Source organism: Rhinopithecus roxellana, chromosome 1 (genome assembly GCF_007565055.1).
Source record: "Rhinopithecus roxellana isolate Shanxi Qingling chromosome 1, ASM756505v1, whole genome shotgun sequence".
In the NCBI taxonomy this organism is placed as follows: Eukaryota; Metazoa; Chordata; class Mammalia; order Primates; family Cercopithecidae; genus Rhinopithecus; species Rhinopithecus roxellana.
The window spans coordinates 46,284,094-46,305,024 of record NC_044549.1 but is presented as its reverse complement, the minus strand read 5'-3'; the positions used below and the strand labels follow the sequence as shown (position 1 = coordinate 46,305,024).

At 36.1% G+C, this 20,931-nt stretch overlaps 1 protein-coding gene and 1 pseudogene across 4 annotated transcripts in view; both read left to right on the top strand.

Moving 5' to 3' along the window:
* ZNF148 (zinc finger protein 148) overlaps nucleotides 1-20,931 on the top strand; it is a 142,518-nt gene that overhangs the window by 27,554 nt on the left and 94,033 nt on the right. For 3 of the 4 annotated variants that reach the window (XM_010354812.2, XM_030942336.1, XM_030942339.1), the window contains one exon: nucleotides 16,881-16,961. The gene's annotated coding sequence lies outside the window, so the exon portion shown is untranslated. The remainder of the gene's footprint in view (nucleotides 1-16,880; nucleotides 16,962-20,931) is intronic. The other variant, XM_030942337.1, reaches the window with a different exon arrangement.
* LOC104655410 lies at nucleotides 3,309-4,014 on the top strand (annotated as a pseudogene).

The window sequence follows — 20,931 nt, the reverse complement described above, 5'->3', positions numbered from 1 at the left end:
ACAACAGTTTTTTTTGTAGAAAAAAAATTTTTTAAATTTATTTTATGTATGTATGTATGTATGTATGTATGTATGTTTTTGGAGAGATAGCCTTGCCCAGGCTGGTCTCAAGCTCCTGGGTGAAAATAATCTACCTGCGTTAGCTGGGATTACAGGCATGAGCCATTGAGCCAGGTCTTTAATCCATTTAGAGTTAATGTTTATATATGGAATGATGAAGGTATCCAATTTCATTCTTTTGCATGTAGATATTCTTTGGTTCTAGCACTGGTTTGTTGAAAAAACTTGTTTCTCTACTTAATTGTCTTGGTGTCAAAAAATTGGTTGACTTTGCCTGGTGCAGTGGGCACAATCTTGTAGCCTCGGCTATTTGGGAGGCTGCGATAGGAGGATCTTTGAGCCCAGGCAACATAATGAGACCCCGCCTCTATAAAAAGAATACATAAAATTAGGAGGCTGAGGCAGGAGAATCACTTGAACCTGGAGAGTGGAGTTTGCAGTGAACTGAGATCGTGCCACTGCACTCCAGCCTGGGCGACAGCAGGATCCTGTCTCAGGAAAAAAAAAAAAGAATACATAAAATTTAACAAAAAAGATTGACCATAAATGTAGTTATTTATGTCTGGACTCTAAATTCTATTCCTTGATCTATGTGTTTATCTTCATGCCAGTACCACAGTGTCTTGATTACTGTAGCTTTGTTAGTTTTAAAATCAGAATGTATGCATCCTCTAACTTTGTTCTTTTCTTTCAAGATTGTTTTGGATTTTCTTGGTCCTTTGCAATTCCATATGAATTTTAGCATTAGTTTGTCCATTTCTGCAAAAAAAGGTTCTGGGGTTTTGATAGGAGTTGCACTGAATCAGTAGGTGATTTGGTGAAGTATTTTCATCTTAACAATATGAAATGTTTCAGTCTATGAACATTAGATATTTGTTTAGGTCTTTGTTAATTTCTTTCAGGGATGTTTTGTAGTTTTCAGTGTACATGTCTTGTAGCTGTTTTGTTAAATTTATTACCAAGCACTTTTTTTTTTTTGCTGCTATTATAAGTGTTTATTATTTTCTTAATTTTATTTTTGAATTTTTCATTGATAGTGTATAGAAATATAGTTGATTTTTGTAAATTTTGAATCCTTGGTGAACTTGTTTATTCTAGTAGCTTTAGTGGATTCTGTAGGGTTTTCTATATATGTGATCATGTCATCTGGAAATAGAGACAGTTTTTTTTTTCCCCAATATTAATGTCATTTAATTCAATTTTTTGCTTAATTTACTGTATTGGTCCATTCTCACACTGCTATAAGGAAATACCCAAGACTGGGTAATTTATAAAGGAAATAGGTTTAATTGGCTGGGGAGGCCTCAAGAAACTTACAAATATGGCAGAAGACGAAGGGGAAATAAGGACCTTCTTCACGTGTTGGCAGGAGAGAGAAGTGCAAGTAGTGGAAATGCCAGATGCTTATGAAACCATCACATCTTGTGAGAACTCATTCACTATCTTGAGAACAGCATGGGGGAACTGTCCCTATGATCCAGTCATCTCCCTGCCTTGACATGTGGGGATTACAGGTCCCTCCCCTGACATGTGGGGATTACAATTCGAGATCAAATTTGGGTGGGGTACAGAACCAAATCAGATCATTTACCTTGCTAGAACCTCTACTGTAGTGTTGAATAGAAGTAGTAGCAAGAGCAGACATCCTTGTCTTATTTCTGATCTCAGGGGGAAGCACTTATTATTTTAAATATGATATTAGCTTTGATTTTTCATAGATGGCCTTTATCAGGTTGAGGAAGTTCCCTTTCCTAGTTGGGTGTTTTTATTGTGTAAATGGTTTTGTATTTCATCATATGTTTTTCTTCATCTAAGATGATTTGCCAAAAATAAAAGTTTTTGGCCTTTGTTCTATTGATGTGGTGTATTATATTGATTTTCAAATCTTAAGCCAACTTGCATTTCTGAGATTGGTCATGCATAATCCTTTCTGTGTGTTGGTAGATTTGGTTTGTTAGTATTTTGTTGAGAATTTTTGCAGCTACATTTATAAGAGTTATAGGCTTGTCATTTTCTTTTCTTGTGATGTCTTTTTCTTGTGTTGGTAATAGTAATGCTGATCTCATAAAATGAATTGAAGAATATTCTCCCCAAGTTTTGGGAAGAGTTTGTGAACAGTTGGTATTAATTCTTCATTAAATGTTTGGTAGAATTCACCAGTGAAGCCATCTGAGCCTGCAGGTTTCTTTGTTTGTCTGTTTTTGGCAGCATTTGAGGGAACTTTTAAATTAAGAAGTCAGTTTTATTTAATGACTATGGGGTTATTTATATTCTCTATTTCATCTTGGTTGTGTTTTGCTAGTGTGGTTTTGAGAAGTTGGTGTCAAATTTAAGAGCGTAAAATTGTTTGTAGTATTCCCTTACATTCTTTTAAAATTGCTATAGATCTGTACTGATGTCCTCTGTTTCATACTTGATGTTTTGTGTCTTCTCTTTGTCTTTTGTTGTTGTTGTTGTTAGTTTTGTTAGAGGCTTATTTTTTGCTTAATTGATTTTCTCTATATTCCTCTTTTATTTCTTCTTTAAATAATTCCTTCCTTTGGCTTCATTTTGCTCTTTTTTAGTTTCTTTTGGTAATTCAGTTTCTGGTTTTAGATCTTTCCTCATTTCTAATGTAAGCATTTAGTGCGTCCGGTTGTTGTTAGCTGCATCCCATGTATTTTGATGTGTGTTTTGTTTTTGTTTTCATTTATTTTTATGTATATTTTAAAATTTTGAGACTTCTGTTTTGATCCATGGACTTTTTAAAAGTGTGTTGTTTATTCCTCTATTTAGAGATTTTCCTGTTGTCTTTCTGTTACTGATTTCTAGTTTGAGTAGATTATGGTTAGAAAATACACTGTTACCATTTCAGTTCTTTTAAGTTTTTTGAGGTTTGTTTTATGGCCTTGGTGAATGTTCCATGGGTGCTTGAAAAAAAAGTGTATTCTGCTGTTATTGAGTGGAATATTCTCTACATGTGTCAATAAGACCCTGTTGGTTGATTGTGCTATTAATGTAGCCACTCTGCTTTAAAAAATTTATTGTTATATCTTTCCATTCTTGTGCTTTTTGTTATGTTGCCGAATTTAAATTTCTTGCAAGCAACATATAATTGGGCCATTAAAAAAAAATCTACTCAGGCTAGCTGAGAGGAGATCCGGAGCCCAGAGCATCCAGGCCACTGCCCCACCTCCCCTGTGTCCCATCGCCTGCCACCTGCATCCTCAGTCCTCTTCCAACAATCTGCTAAAACATGTTGGATTACTATGAAGGTGTGCAGAGACATACCTTACCCAAGGATATTAAAAAAACATAATGAAAACTGGCACTGAAGTGGCACCCAGATTACATTCCTGAGAATAAAGAAGAAACAGAGAGAAAATTAAAACAAGTGGCTGAGGCATGTGAGGTGCTGTAAGATGCTAAAAGATGGTACATCTATAACAGATATGGCAAAGAAGGATTAAATGGTGGTGGAGGAGGTGGAAGTCATTTTGACAGTCCATTTGAGTTTGGCTTCACATTCTGTAACCCAGATGATGTCTTCAGGGAATTTTTTTTTGGTGGAAGGAACCCATTTTTATTTGACTTCTTTGAAGACCCTTTTGAGGACTTTTTTTTTGGAATAGGGTCCCTGAGGAAGCCAAGGGACAGAGTCATTTTTTCCACATTCAGTGGATTTCCATCTTTTGGAAGTGGATTTTCTTCTTTTGATACAAGATTTGTTACATTCAGATCATTAGGTCATGCGGGTTTCACTTCATTCTCTTCCATGTCATTTGGTGGTAGTGGGATGGGCACTTCCAAATTGATATAAGGTTCTACTAAAATGGCTAATGACAGAAAAATCACTACAAAGACAATTGTTGAGAATGGTCAAGAAGGAATAGAATTTGAGGAAGATGGCCAGTTAAAGTCCTTAACCATACACAGTTAGGAGCAGCTGCTGCAGTTGGGTAACTCAAGTAATTCAATGCGTGCATTTAACAGAACTGTTAAACTATAATAAGCATCATTTGAGGATTAACATAAACTTTTTTTTTGAACATTTCAGATGAACCCAACTTTCAGTATAATTGTACCAAATCTAAAGTTTGTATAAACAGCTCAACAGAGTCCCCATTTGTCATAGACTTTTGAGTTTATTGTTGGTGTGTCTGGAGTTGGTTCCTGCCGGTGGGTTTGTGGTCTCTCTAACTTCAAGAATGAAGCCATGGACCTTCACAGTCGGTGACTGTTAGAGCTCTTAAAGATGGCACAGACCCAAAGAGTGAGCAGTAGCACGGTTTATTGTGAAGAGCAAAAGGACAAAGCTTCCACAGTGTGGAAGGGGACCTGAGTGGGTTGCCGCTGCTGGCTGGGGTGGCCAGCTTTTATTCCCTTATTTGTCCCCTCCCACGTTCCGTTTCTGTGCTGTCAGAATGCCCTTTTTTCAGTCCTCCCTGCGATTGGCTGCTTTTAGGATTCTGCTGATTGGTGCGTTTTACAGAGTGCTGATTAGTGCATTTTGCAGAGCACTGATTGGTGCGTTTTACAGAGTGCTGATTGGTGCATTTTACAATCCTCTTTGCTAGCCACAGAGTGCTGATTGGTGAGTTTTTACAGAGCGCTGATTGGTGCATCTTACACAATCCTCTTGCTAGCTACAGTGCGCTGGTTGGTGCATTTTGCAATCCTCTTGTAAGACAGAAAAGTTCTCCAAGTCTCCACTTCCCAGGAAGTCCAGCTAGCTTCATCTCTCATTGGGACCACATAATAGGACCTTTTCTTTTTGTCTCTAAAATTGTAAATCTCTATGTGTGCTTTGCGTTTTTATTAAATGTACTCCAAGGTGAGCCTTGACACTTTAGTCATAGGAAAAGATTGCATACTAAAAAAGACGTGTAAAAGCATGGATCTGCTTTTCCATTGTGTTTAAAATGTGAGCCGTAGTGTTAGCCTCCTGTGAAGTTAACATTGCCAGGATGAATCTTCTACAGAAATAGTTACATTTCTGGTTTAATATAAATTAAGAATTTTTCTGGTAGTGCGTGAATGTTTGTTTCCTTGTCTTCTTGCAGACTACTAGAACCTTTATTTAGGATTCCATCTTGACTTAAAATGTTGTTTTGAGTCTATCTCGGTTTTGTAGTGGCTGTTTTGGTTGTTATATGCATACGTGACTTAGTCTACTAGTATCAACATTTATACTTCAACAGAAGTGTGGAAAGCTCACTTTTATTTTACCTTTCACCTTCTCCAATTTTAAATATGATTGTCTTGAGTATCAGATGATGTTACAACTTTTGTTTCAGTCATGAAATATGATTTATAAAACTAACGAAGGAAAAGTCTTGTTTACACCTATATTTCCATTCTTCTGTTGTTTCTTCTTTGATATTTTGACATTCCTTTTTTAAAAAATCATTTTCTTTATGTTCAGCAAATTTCCTTCAGCCAGTCTTTATGGATAGGTGTGCTAGAGACTTTTTTTTAAAAACTTTATTTGAGAATATACTTTTATTTCCTTATTATTTCTGAAGGGCAGTTTCACTGGATATAGAAGTCCCAGTTGGCAGTTGTCTTTTATCCAATATTTGAAAAATACTGTGCCACTTTTATTTTTGGCCTCTGTGGTTTGAGATGAAAAATCTGTTGTCATTTGAATTGCTGTTCTCTTATGGGTAATGTGTTGTTTCTCTCTGGCTGCTTTCAAGGTTTTTTTTTTTTTTTTTTTTTTTTTGTCTTTAGTTTTTGAGTGTTTAATTATGATGTGTTAGCGTGAATTTCATTAGGCTTATCAACTCTTTGTATTTGCTTAGCTATTTGGATCTGCAAGTTAGTGTTCCCTAAATTTGAGTATGTTTCAGTCATCATTTCTTCAAGTAGTGTTTGAACCGCACTCTCTTTCTTTTGTCTTTATGGGATTTTGATTGTGTGAATGTTGGATCTTTTTTTACTGTCCTGTAGTTCCCTGAAGCTACTACTTTTTTCAGTTTGTTTTCTTCTCTTGTTCAGATTGGGTGAATTCTAATTTTCTGTCCTCAAGTTCAACGATTCTCTTCCTCGTCATTTCCATTTTTTTTCACCCTGAAACAGGGTGTGGCTCTTTCACTCAGGTTGGAGTTAGTGGCACAATCTTGGCTCACTGCAACCTCCACCTCCCAGGCTCAAGTCATACCCCTACCTTAGCGTCCTGAGTAGCTGGGACTACAGGTGTAAAGCCACCATGTCTGGCTGGTTTTTATATTTTTTGTAGAGATGGTGTTTCGCCATGTTGCCCAGGCTGGTCTTGAACTCCTGAGCTCAGGTGATCCACCCGCCTTGGCCTTCCAAAGTGCTGGGATTACAGCCATGAGCCACCATGCCCAGCCCATCTCTATGTTTTTATTGAGCCCACCTTAAAAATTTATTGTAATTTTAGTTACTTTTTTCTTCTTTTTAGTTTTTATTTGCTTATTTATTTTATTTAATTTTTTTTCTAGGTAGGAGTGCAGTGGTGTGATCACAGCTCACTCTCGCTTTGACCTCCCAGGCTCAAGTAATCTTCATACCTTAGCCTGGCAAGTAGCTGGGACTACAGGTGTATGCCACCATGCCCAGTTAATTTGTAAAAATTTTTTTGTAGCGATGGGATCTCACTGTGTTGCCCACGCTGGTCTTACAACTTCTATTTCTTTGCTGAGATTTTGCATTTTTTCACTTGTTTCTGGGTAATGTATAATTGTGGAAACATTTTTATTATGGCTGGTTGTGTTTTTTTCACTTGTTGTGGTAGAATTTGTTGTTTTTTTTTTTTTGAGACGGAGTCTCGCTCTGTCACCCAGGCCGGAGTGCAATGGCGTGATCTCTGCTCACTGCAAGCTCCGCCTCCCAGGTTTACGCCATTCTCCTGCCTCAGCCTCCCGAGTAGCTGGGACTACAGGCACCCGCCACCTCGCCCGGCTAGTTTTTTGTATTTTTTAGTAGAGACGGGGTTTCACCGTGTTAGCCAGGATGGTCTCGATCTCCTGACCTAGTGATCCGCCTGTCTCGGCCTCCCAAAGTGCTGGGATTCCAGGCTTGAGCCACCACGCCCGGCCTAGAATTTGTTAATATATTGTTGAAACTTTTGCTTAAAAATTCTTGTCAAATTCCAACATCTGATTTACCTCTATTTTGGCTTTGGTTGATTTTCTTTTCTCGTTTATGGTGTGATTTTCTTAGGTGTTTTTTTGTTACATCATGGACATTTTATCTGTTAACTTAGGAGGCTCTGGGCCCTATTTACATTTTTATTTAGGAGTGGTTCCAGTGGCAGTTTAATTTTTAGAGACTTTGCAGACTACTTGGTTTGTTTGATCCTACTGGAGCGCCCACTGGAAGGGGTTTCCCCATGCTGGGTTTCTGATTGTCTACAGATGGGAGAGGATTATGGTGGGACCCACCTACTGGTCTCTTCTTTTCTCCCCTGTCCTGGTAACTTCGGGCAAGTGAAGAGGTTCTTGGCCCAACCTGAGCCACTTGCTACAGCTGGGTCCCTGAATTTCTCCTACTTGCCTCTCTATCTCTAGGTGGAAAACAGAGTCTCAGGCCAAGTAAGGAAGAAGAGTGCTTCCTGTGGTCTTGTCATTTGGGCTTCCAGTTGATCTCCTTCTCCTGATGTTTTCAGGACAACATCAGAGAGTTGTTGCTATTTGTTTTGGGGGAGGAATCTGACTATCTGAGCTACTTTCTTTTGCTAGATTGGTGGTTGGGAAATGTCAGGTCTGGGTTGTCTTCTTCTGTTGGGTGTGAGGACATGAAACACTCTGATGCTCTTTTGTTTCTCCATTCCTTGGGTCCCAAATTGGTTTACTGCCTTTTTACCACCTTTGGATTTTCCTTTGCTTGTTATTTCAATGGTTTACAGTTGTGCTTCGTGAGTAGCGGCAGTAGGATCTAGGCCATTTTATCTGAACTGGAAGTTGAAGTCCCTGCATCATCTCAATCCAGCGAGTTATTTCAGCATTGAAAATAATGGTATATAATTATATGTTTTGTGAACTTAAAATTTATTTTTAATTTTTAATTGTTGTGGGTACATAGTAGGTTATATATGGGGTACATGAGATATTTTGATACAGGCATAATAATCACATCATGGAAAATGGGGTATCCATCTCAAGCATTTATCCTTTGTATTACAAACAATCCAATTATATTATTTTGGTTGTTTTAAAATGTACAGCCTTGTTTACTTTTTTTTTTTTGAGGCGGAGCCTCGCTGGACTGGAGTGCAGTGGCCAGATCTCAGCTCACTGCAAGCTCCGCCTCCCGGGTTTACGCCATTCTCCTGCCTCAGCCTCCCGAGTAGCTGGGACCATAGGCGCCCGCCACCTCGCCCGGCTAGTTTTTGTATTTTTAGTAGAGACGGGGTTTCACCGTGTTAGCCAGGATGGTCTTGATCTCCTGACCTCGTGATCCGCCCGTCTTGGCCTCCCAAAGTGCTGGGATGACAGGCTTGAGCCACCGCGCCCGGCCCAGCCTTGTTTACTTTTAAGCATTATGTAAAATGCATGCTTCACTTATAAACCACACTAAAGTTTTTGTGAAGTCAGTCATATCCTGCTCAAGAGGTTGCTAGGGAATAGATGCGTACTATTTTCCTGTGCATCTATACATAAACAGAATTTTGTTATTTAGTTAATTAAAGTGAGTTTTTGAATTCTGAGCATTTTCTTCAAAGATGTGTTTAATAGATTGTATTTAAGATATTTCAACTGTTCCCATAATACATTACTGCATTTTAGTACTTTTAAACATTTTTCAGAAAAAGACTGAAAATCTTGTATTATGCAACTGATTTATTCTAATTAATAGATTGGAAAAGGTAAGATAAATTGTCATGCTTTTACATTGCCTAGTTTTCTAATGGAGAATAAATTGGCCCAAAATAAGAAAATGTTCACCGTACATTAATAGAAGCTAGTGTTTTTGGCTGGGGACGGTGGCTCACACCTGTAATCTCAGCAACTTGGGAAGCTGAGGTGGAAGGATCCCTTGAGGTCAGGAGTTTGAGATCAGCCTGGGGAAATGTAGTGAGTCCCCATCACTAAGAACAACAACAACTACAGAATCACTGGGCTCCTTTGCAGCTGCTACTTAGTATTCTCTAATTGATTCTTATGACAAATCTCAGTTTTCCTAATCAGATTAAAAATTATTCCCTTAGCTCAGGGACTATATGATTTTTTTTATGTTTAGGCACACCTCTACATTGTGTTCAGTGCCTAGTGTAATTCTGGGCATGTATTCTAGACAGAGTAGATCAGATTGGTTCTGGCATTGAATAAGGTGAAGAATATCAAAAGATGTACTGGAAATGGAGTATGGCTTTTTGTGGCCCACTTACAAGTTTTTAAATGACCATATTTAATTATATTTATATTAAAACTAGTAATTCCATTCCTTCTTATTTTTGACTTGTGATAGTATTTTTGTTGTTGTTGTTTTTTTGAGACAGAGTCTCACTCTGTCGCACAGTCAAGTGCAGTGGCACAATGTTGGCTCACTGCAACCTTTGCCTCCCATGCTGAAGTGATTCTCATGCCTCAGCCTCCCGAGTAGCTGGGATTACAGGTGTGTACCAGCATGCCCGGCTAATTACTTGTAATAGTATTTTAACATGTTTTTGATTACAAAGAATTGACACTTCAAAAATCAAAGTTAAATGAAGTGTTAAACTTTAATTTTTAAATGGGCATTTCTATATTCTTTTCTAGTGTTCCCTTCATTATTACAATAACTTCATGTAATAAAAATGATGAGTTTTCTCTGATTATACACATATGTATCTATCATTGTAAATAACATCTTCATGTCAAAATTTATGTCTATTAGTGTTACACTGAACTTTAAAGATGTTTACTTTTTTTTCTGATTCCTAGAAGATTGCTAAGAGTAATGTTAAATATATCTTAATTTGAAAATGACCTTACCTGTGGTGTTATGTTAGAGTAGACATTTATTAGGAGGTGGAGGATCTGGTGGATGGCTTTTGTTTTTGATTTGGAGAGAGTCTCACTCTGTTACTCAGGCTGGAGTGCATGGTGCAGTCCTAGCTCACTGCAGCCTCAAATTTCTTGACTCAAGTAATCCTCCCACCTCAGCCTTCCTAGTGTCTGGGTGGCATGCACCAGCTTGCCTGGCTAATTAAAAAAAAAATTTTTTTTTGTAGAGATGGGGTCTCACTTTGTTGCCCAGGCTGGTCTCAAACTCCTGGGCTCAAGTGATCCTCCCACCTTGGCCTCCCAAAGTGTTGGGATTATAGGCATGAATTGCTGTGCCCGGCCTTAGTTGAAGTCTTTGTCTTGCCACTAAGATGGTGTATAATCTTCGTTACTTAACCTCTTGAACCTGTTTCATCATCTAAAGAACTGAGACAAACAATAATACTTGCCCAGGTAGTTGTGTGTGAGTGTTTAGGGGGTGGGGAATGAAATGTCACCTGTGAAAGCACTTTGTAAACTCTAAAGTACTTTATCAGAAGATGGTTGTTTCGTCTTTGAGTAAGATTGTTTCAAAGTTTGCCTGGGTGATCTTGATCATCATAGTACAAAATGTATCATGATTGTTTACAAAATGAATGTTTATTCAGTAAAAATTTAAGAATTAAACAGCTTTTCCTTAAGTTTTGTGGCTTACTAACCTTAAAAATTAATTTACGTTATCTGGGAAAGGATTACATAGTTGCTTGTCAGTGCAGCATCCTCTCTGTGATAGGGTTAGTTTTGGAATGTTTCTTCTGGAAGCAGGTGATTTAGATTTAAAAGTTCTATCTCTTTAGTGGTTTATAGTCTAAAGTTTATAAAATGCTTACTTTTGTAGCATTGTTTATAACTGCTTACTTTTGTAGCATTATTTTTCTAACATGGATGGACAGTTGGTTTCTTCTTTGACGAATATTTATTGGTTAGTTGATTTGAAAAGATCAAGGGAAGGTGAAAATTTTCCCTTGATGGCTTTATTTTACTCACTTTGCTAGGCCAACTTCTATGTATCTGAGTGCTCCTTTGTAGGATTTTCTTTCTCAGCTAAGTGCAGTAACCACACCAATTGCAAAGTTTTAAAGATTGTGACTTGATTTTTTATTTTTTTGAAAGGTGATTTCTGGCCAGGCACGGTGGCTTATGCCGGTAATCCCAGCAGTTTGGGAGGCCAAGGCAGGTGGATCATGAGGTCAGGAGATCGAGAACATCCTGGCCAACGTGGTGAAGCCCCATCTCTACTAAAATACAAAAAATCAGCCGAGCTTGGTGGTGCATGCCTGTAGTCCCAGCTATGCAGTTGGCTGAGGCAGGGGAATTGCTTGAACCTGGGAGGTGGATATTGCAGTGAGCTGAAATCATGCCACCACACTCCAGCCTGGTGACAGAGCAAGACTACATCTCAAAAAAAAAAAAAAAAAGTGATTTCTGGGGTGGTTTGAATTTACTGGGCTGTCATCCCTCCTTGGGATAGATATGGTTATGAATAATATACTGTTAGGCCATTCAGATATCATTTAGTTCAAAATATATAAAGTGTTACTCCTTAGGGGGAATCTTAATAACTTTAAATTTCAAAGCAGTTATTACAAGTTTAAAGAACACGTTCATCTGTTCTTTGCATTGTCACTCTATAGAGATTCAAAACAAATTCATAGAAATCTCTTGCCTGGAACAAGTTTTTATTCTTTTTAAAACATCATTCAAAAAGCCTCATTAAATCATAAAAGTAAGAACTAATTTAAAAATATAACTTGACTAATGTGTAAATGTATAATGTGTAAAATGTGCTCTAGTTAAAAGATGCTAAAGGACTGTAAGCATTTTTAGTTTCAGATTCTTATACCATGTGTGCTGTAATTTATCCTTTCATTGCTTTGGGCTTTTGATTTAAAGGGCAGTGGTAGCCTTTTTATTTGATAGAGCTCCTGGGAGTATAAACAGTTAAAATGTGTAAGCATTACACATTTCATTGAAACTTTAAAAATGATTTTCTAGAAAGATTACCTTAGTTAACCAAGAACTATGTTCTTTATCAATGAATGGCTTTTCAAAGGATGATCATACTTAGGAGTAACATTAAGGTTTTATTTATTGCCTTAGAAATTTATATTCTTGACAGAATTTTTGTGGGAGTTTCTTCTAACACATCTTTTATCTGTATCTTGCTACGTTAATTCATAAAACTTCATCTTTAGCAATTTTACTTTTCTAGGCAAAGATGACAGTTAAAACATAATTTGGTGGGCTAAAAGTATACTCTGCAAACAACATAAAGATATACTTTGAAAATATTGTATCAGTAGAAACTGTCTACATGAAATGTGAAATATTTGAAAACATGAAATGTGAAATATTTGAAAATACGAAAGAAGCTCTTCCTATCTGTTGCATTGTGCATGCAGTTTTTGTAGCTCTTCTGAAGGAGTACTTCTGAAATTTGTTACTAGCATTATTTTTAAACAAAGAATGGAAATTAAGTTAGATTGGACTAACCTATTTATGTTGCTAAGAATTACCATGGTGCATTTGATACAGTGTTTCATAAAGTTCATAGTAGACTTATCAGTATGTTGAAATTTCTTCTATTTTTAAGGCAGTCAAGTCTTTTTCTGGAAATTCTAAGGGTAACGTAATGTTGCCAAACTCCGTTTAGGCTGGTTTTGAGACCAAGTTTCACCATTTTATTAGGTTAATGTGACCTTGGGTGACTTTTCTGCATGCCTTAGTTTTGTTATCTATGATTCCATAATTAGAAAGAGAGTGTTGTATGGTGGTTAAGCTTCTAGAGCCTGATTTTCCTGGGAGGAAATTCCAGCTTTACTAATAATTTAAAAAATACTGCGTCTCTTATGTGTAAGGCACTGTTTTAGGCACTTGGGATATATCAGTGGATAAAACAGACAAAAATTTTTTCTCTTGTGTAGCTTATAGTTAGGGCAGAAAAAAACATAAATAAGTCGGTTGTGTAATATGTTAGGAGGTGGGCAGTACTGTGCAAAATGTATAACAGGATAAAAGGGGGATTGAGTGTATATGGTGGGATGTTGTAATTTTAAATGGTGTGACTGGAAGAGGCCTCATTAACAAGACTTTAGCAAGACTTTGTAGTAGCTAAAGGATTTAGTTACAAAGATCTCTCGAGGAAGAGTGTTCCAGACAGAGGAACAGCCAGTGCAGTAGATTCTGCTGCATGCTGGAGATTCTGGGACAATAAGGAGGTCAGGTCACTGCTGCTGGAGTGGAGTGAACAAGGGGAGAGGATAGAAAATGAGGTCTGAAAGATGAGGGTGGGTAGTGGTGGAGGTGGTCGTTGATGGGTGGGGGATAAGCACAGTAGTGCATGTAAGGCCTTGTAGACCCTTATAAGGAGATTGGTTCTGCCTCTTACTACTTTCATATTCTTTAGTAAATTATATAACCTTTTAGTTTTGTCATCTGTAAAATGTGAATAATAACAATACCAATCTCATAGGCTTGTTGTTTTGATTGAGTTAATACCTGTAGTGTCCTAGGAACACTACTGAGCAGAGTCCAAAGCATATATTCATTACTTATATATTGCATATATTCTTACATGTGGAATCAACATTAAGAGATCACCTTCTTCCTTTTCTTTTGAAAAGGTAGCAAAGGAAGAGTTAATTGCTCACTGCTTTGACTTTTCCGTGATAAATTGCTTATGCTTCAATTGTATCACATTATTATCACAAACATTTACTCCGTATGTGCTTATCATCCTTGCTAAATTATGAATGCTTTTGGACAGAGACCAGGGTATTTTATTATGTCTTAGGAATCTTAATGTGTTGTAAATATATATCATGTGATAAAAAATGTTGACTAAATTAATGACAAAAATGTTGGCTTAATTAATACATTGGACCACCTGCTAGTAAGTATATTGGAACATTGCCAGTCTATCAAAGCTAAATAGTGGAAGGGTGGTAGCTAACGGCCTCTGCAAAATATTTATGTATTTTATTTCTGTGCCGTAATTATTCAAATTGGCATTAGTAGAAAATTTCCTTAAATATTATATAGGTATAGAAGTTTGTACCATGTAAAATGAAAAGTCTTTATGTATATTATTGTATATCTATTAACATTTGCTGTCCTTGGTTGATAGGAAACAACTGCTATCTTGATTGATAGCATAGATACAATAAAACTCCTACTTTAAAATACAATAGTTCCCTACTTACAGTGGTTTGATTTAGGATTTTTTGACTTTATGATGATGCAAAAGGCATAGGCATTTAGTTATAGGCATGAACTTGTTACTTATTGGGACATAACCTCATCATAAGTCAAGGAACATCTGTATATTTTTAGTCTTAATCTGTTTATATCTGCCCAAGTGTTTATAATCAAAGATTATTTAGCCAGCAAAATGTTAAAAGAATTGCTAAGCAGGAATATTCACTGACTGCTGAAGTGGGGTAGTAGGGCAAGCAAAGAGGAAGATCTGAACTGACTTGGGTGGTTGTCCAAGTAGTTTTATATCTGCGTTTTTGTATTTGCATGGTTTCAGTTTCTAGCTTAGTAGGTTCTCTTCTCCCCATTCTTGGTTGAGAGGAGTGGAAGAGGAGAAAGGGGGATAGAGGCTTGAAGACATGAAATTGGTAGATGATGCTAAATGAATTAGGGTTCCAGAGACAGACTATGTGACAGGTGACTTGGGGGTAATTGTGGGTTTACATGGTAGAGGAATGGTTGTGTGGGAAAGACATTCCAGAATTTCTGTTTATAAATTTATACTTTGAGGTTATATTATTTTGTGTGTATGCATGTTTCCTTTTCCTTCTTGCTTCACTATTTTATTTTTGTTTTCTTTTTACATATCTAAGTTATATTCTTTGATGTATGACAGCAGTAATTTAGTGCTTTCAATAAAATGTGATGCAAGAAGGTGAGTATGCTTTTTGTGAAAATGTGTTCGACTGAATATTAAGATTTCAAAAACATTTGTCCACTCTGTGGATGTTACTAGCTCATGATGAGTTGTGTAATAATATCCTGATTGTGGAGTAGATACATCACATCAACTTTTAAAAAGACTCATAATGTTAAAATGCATAATGTGAAGACATTTTTTCCCCGTATATAGGCTTTGCAGTGTCCTTTTCTGTTCAATTTTATTCTTGTAATTAGCAATTCTAAAAGTTGGATGTAGTAATGTATGTAGCAGTATATGTACAGAATATATAATATTCTAATAGAATACTGAACAGCGGCAGTGTAATGCAGAAACAGTTGTTAAAAGAAGAACTTTAGACAAATTTAGCAGAGCGTATCTGTGCAAAGAACTATTCATAAATCAGGCAGCACTCTGAACCAGAAGAGGTTTGGAGACCTCCACCCAGCAACATAGGCAGGCAGTATTTATACACAGAAAAAGCAAGTGACAAGCAGAAATAGCTTGATTGGTTACCTCTTGGCATTTGCCTTATGTGGACATAGTCTTATCAGGTGACAGTCTGTAATTGGCTGAGGTTTGGCTACTGTGATTTGCTGAGACTCAGCTACTTGTTACAAAAATATACTCTTAAATTAGGTAGCAGTTTGTTTACATAGTAAGTTAGGTTTTGTTGGCTACCCAGAGAGGCAGCTTTAGACCTAATTTAACATAATTTTGCTTTACTTTAACCATTTTTAATAGTGTCTAACTTAGTAGTATAGTTTTATAGCTTTTATTATCCTTTTGGTACTCTTGCTATAGAAGTATGTACTTAAAATAACTTTGCATAATTGAGAGGAATGACATATATATGCTTTTGAATGCTTGGCTGCAAAACATTGAGGCAGGCAGTTAGGAGCTTAGTAGAAATAAAGTATTTTAAAGTAGATTTTTTTGTTTGTAACTAGCTCAATAACAAAGCTACTGACTAGCTAAGTACTAGAAAATGCTAAATTATCAGAAAGACTGTACTGTTTGTAGTTTCTTGATAAAGCATATGTAAATGCAACCTTGAGTTGATATACTTGGTTATCTTCTAGAGATTATCAATTTCTAGAAAATACCCTGCTTTTACATTTATGGCTTTTATTGATGTGCAAGGTATTTATGGATCCCTAAACTTGTATTAGGACTGTTACATAAAATGCTTTACCTATTGTTTCTGAATAAAATTATATTTGGCTTGTTCCTTATTTCTGATAATTCAACTTTCAGTCTTCATTACTTTCATTTAATATACCTGGGAAAAATCCCAATTACATGAATAAAGTGATCTGTGGTTGGTATCAATGCAATAATACCAATGTGGAATGTTAATTTTCTGTGTTAGTCTCTGCTAAAAGGTCGATTATAGCATGATGTTTAAAAAATATTGATGGACCATTTTAGCGTTATTAAATACCTTTTGCTTTGAACTTTTAAGATGCTTATGTTTGTATTTTCAAAAACTGCATCCTTAATATATTTAGATTTTTTCAGCTGAGGGAAATGTTACTGTAAGAGTTTATCAAGAAAACAGTGCTATTTGAGTGTTGGAGAGTATCAGAATATGATTTTAATGAAACACGTTTGTGCTTTCCTTCCTATTTTAGGATATTTAAGATAATTGTCAAGGTTATTGTCCTGACTTCAAAGAAATCTTAATTCTTCACTGGAAGTTAAGTTTGAAAAAGTCCAATTTGTATCTGAGTCATTGTTGTAATATCATTTAGCATTGATGGGTCATTGCACTCAGACTAAGTGTTAGTTGTTACTAATTTTATTTAACAGTATCTACCATGGAAAGAATTTTGTTAGACTTAGGACACTTAAATGTAACAATTTTACCTGACTTTAAGACTGTTTAATTCTGATTCTTTGGGGGGATAACCTGTATTTGTGTACTTTTGTAGGATAGAGGGAGGAATCAGCAGCTTGAAAATTTAAGCACGTGATCTGGCGGGATGGGCATTTGCCTGACATATTTAATGGAGGTAATTCAGCATTGTTTGACTCAATCTTTAATTTTTACCTGTGATAGATGCTCATGTTACTACACATACTTACAATAACTGTTGGGTATAAGTGTGCATTTATGGCCAATCCCTTTTCTTTTTATATTCATGTAAATAACATGATATCACTATTATAAATAGTATAAATAATATGTAGATGTGGACATATGTACATAGAAAATAACATTGTTAATTTTATAAGATGAAGTCCATTATCTTCTCTTAAGATTACTTGCATATCTTCTTTTAGGCCTCATTTCCTTTATGTTAGAAAGGCAAATGATCCTCTCCTTTCTTGTTGGCCTATGTTGGTGCATATATTAAACCTATGCTTTTATCTTTCATACAACATGAAAGAAAATATCTAACAGTTTTCAAGGAGTTTACATATCTGTCGGTGGCACATACTCATGTCAATTTTGAATGATCATAAAAATTATTCTATTTGTTGTATTTTTAATTTTTTACTTTTTTTTATAGAGACGGGGTCTCGACTATGTTGCCCAGGCTGGTCCTGAACCCCTGAACTCAAGTAGTCCTCTTGCCTCAGCATCCCAAAGTGCTAGGATTACAGGTGTGAGTCACTGTACCCGGCCTGATCATAAAAATTCTGAAGTTTCTCTGTGCATTTTAAAATTTGTTTTTTGAGAATTTTTTTTTTTTTTTTTTTTTTTGAGATAGGGTTTTGCCCTGTTGCCCAGGCTGGAGTACAGTGGTGTGATCTTGGCTCACTGCAACCTCTGTCTGCGGGGCTCAAGTGATCCACCCACCTCAGGCCTCCCAAGTAACTGGGACCACAGGCACAGGCCACCCTACCTGGCTAACTTTTGTGTTTTTTTTTTGTTGAGATAGCGTTTTGCCATGTTGCCCAGGCAGATCTTGAACTTTTGAGCTCAAGCAATCCATCCGCCTTGGCCTCCCAAAGTGCTGGGATTATAGACCTGAGCCACTGCGCTCAGCCTGAGAATTCTTTTTCACCTTGCAGATTGAAATTATTTGGAGTTTCAGTGGCCATATTTTAGGATTTTCCTAGTTTTTCCTCATCTTCTGATAATTATGTTCAACATTTTTCACTTCTTTACTCATGTTTATTACAATAGGTGTATACACTTAGGCAATAGAGAATGTTATAACATCGAGAAAAGGCTTTCCAACCCCTCCCTATTCAGTATAATCATTGTATATCCCTGCAGACAATTTCTATACATATACAGGCATTTATGTGTGTGCTTATATTTACACATTTTTTTACACAAATGAGATCACACCATATTATTCAGTAATATTAAAAAAATAAACGTCCACATTTTTGCAAATCATTCCTTCTCATTTTATGCTGCATAGTATTCTAATATTTGGACATATCATGATTTTTCTAACTAGTCATCTACTTACGGATATTTAGCCCCTTTTTTTTGCTATTGTAAATGATGATGCAGTGAATATTCTTGGGTACACCTTTGCACATATTTAAAAATGTATCTGGCTAGGAGTGGTGGCTTATGCCTGTAGAGGCCAAGGCAGGTGGATCACTTGAGGTCAGGAGTTCGAGACTAGCTTGGCCAACGTGGTGAAACCCCAGCTCTACTAAAAATACAAAAATAAGCCAGACATGGTGGTGGGTGCCTATTATCCCAGTTACTCGGGAGACTGAGGCGGAAGAATTGCTTAAACCCAGGAGGCGGAGGTTGCGGTGAGCCAAGATGCCACCACTGCATTCCAGCCTGGGCAACAGAGCAAGACTCTGTCTTAAATTAAAAAAAAAATTATATATATATATATATATCTGTAGTATAAATTCCGAAGGGAAAAATTATTGGACTGAAGATTATGTACATTTAACAATTTGGTGGATAAATTGCCTAACTCTAAAAAGAAGGCCAAATATCACTAGTCTGTGAGAGAGGGGATCTCTGTATCTCTTTGACAACACTAGCTAGTGTTAAACTTTTTAATATTTGTCAGTTTTTTGTTGATTAGCTTTGCTTTTCTTACAAATGAGTTTGAAGATTTTCCCCCTTATTATCGGCCATAATGTATGTTTTCAGTTACCGATTTGGTCATGTGCTTTGCCCTTTTATGGAGCTCTTTATGTTTTTGTATATTAAGGAAAGGAGCCTCTTGTCATTTTTTTTTTTAAGTTTTCCAGTTGACAATTGTATACACTTATGAGAGTGTAATGTTTTTTATTTTTACTTGACACATATATAGTGTATATTTATGGTAACATACATGGTGTATATTTAAATTTTATACACTATTAAAAATAGTGTATGTTCACAATAAACACTTTTTCTGTATTTTGTTACATGCTTACATTGTGTAATGATCAGATCTGGCTAATTAGAGTATTTTCATCACTTTAAATATTTACCATTTCTTTGTGAGCCTCTTGTCATTTATTAGACAGATTACTTTTGCTCAAGTTTTGCTCATCTTTTGATTTTATTATTTTGCCCAACAGAAGTTTTCATTTTTTATTGTTGAATATACTAATCTCATCTTCCATGACTGAGGTGGGCAGTGGAGAACAGTTCTGTGTTAGATTTAAAAGGTCTTTATCATTGATTATAGGGCTCACTTTTCCCTTCAGGTTATAGCATCTCTGAATAACATGAATCTCTAACTTATCATACTTTGACTTTTGTTTCTTTTTCTTCTTTTTCTTAAATTAGTTTGGCCAGGTGTCTTTAGGAAGAAAATGAATATACATAAATAATTATCTTTTAAAATATAAAAGGTATTGGGACTTATGATGGAAGAAGAGGTATACATTCATAATGACAACTACAAAGTTAAAATGCCTGGGAGCATATTACTTAAAAAAAATTTGAAACTCTATGGAAGAATAAGAAAGAGTATTTGAATCAGTTCACATTTTTTGATAAGATATATATGAAACTCTTCAAATATATATTTAAAGCTGTATATTTTAAGTATTGCTTTAGCTGCATCCTGTAAATTTTGATATTTGTTTTCATTTTCATTCAGTTAAAAATATTTTCTAATTTCCCTTTACATTTTGTCTTTGTTATTTAGAAGTTTGAAGTTTAATTTCCAAATGTTCGTGGATTTCCCAGTTTTTTAGTTGATATCAAATTCAATTCTGGTATGGTTAGAGAACATATAAATGTATTTGTTTATAAGACAGGGTCTTGCTGTGTTGCCCAGGCTGGTCTTGAACTCCGGGGCTTAAGCAATCTGTCCACCTCAGGCTCCCGAAGTGTGGGGATTACAGGCGTGAGCCACCTTGTGCGGCTCAGACAACATATTTTTATGACTTCAATCCATTTAAATTTAGTGAGACTTACTTTATGGCCCAGCATGTTGCCTGTCCTAGAGAATGTTTTAAAACACTATGTATTCTAGTATTGTTTGGTAGTGTTTTCAATATATGCCACTTACGTATAGTTGGTTGATAGTGTGGTTCCGGTCTTCTCTGTCCTTTCTAGTTTTCTATCTAATTATTATCTCACTTATTTAGAGTGAGACGTTGAGATCTCCAAATATAATTGTTGAATTTTTAATTTTTTAATTTTTCCTTTCAATCACGTTAGTTACTGCTTCATTATTTTGGTTATCTGGGAATATTTTTTCATTTTTGAAGGATAGTTTTGCTGCCTTCTTGGTTGACAGCTGTATCTTTCAGCTCTTTGAATATGTGATTTCACTGTCTTGTTGTCTCTATTGTTTTTAACTGGAAGTTAGCCACTAATCTCTGCATATGCTGAATCATTATTCTCTTCCTACTTTCAAGATTTTTCTCCTTGTGTTTGCTTTCAACAAGTTCGACTACGTTGTGTCCAGTTGTAGGTTGCCTTATATTTTCCTACTTGAAATTCATTGTGCTTCTTAGATCTGTAGATTTATTTTCCTTAGAAAAATTAAATTTGGGGCCAGGCATGGTGGCTCTTACCTATAATCCCAGCACAGGTGGGGATTTGAGAGG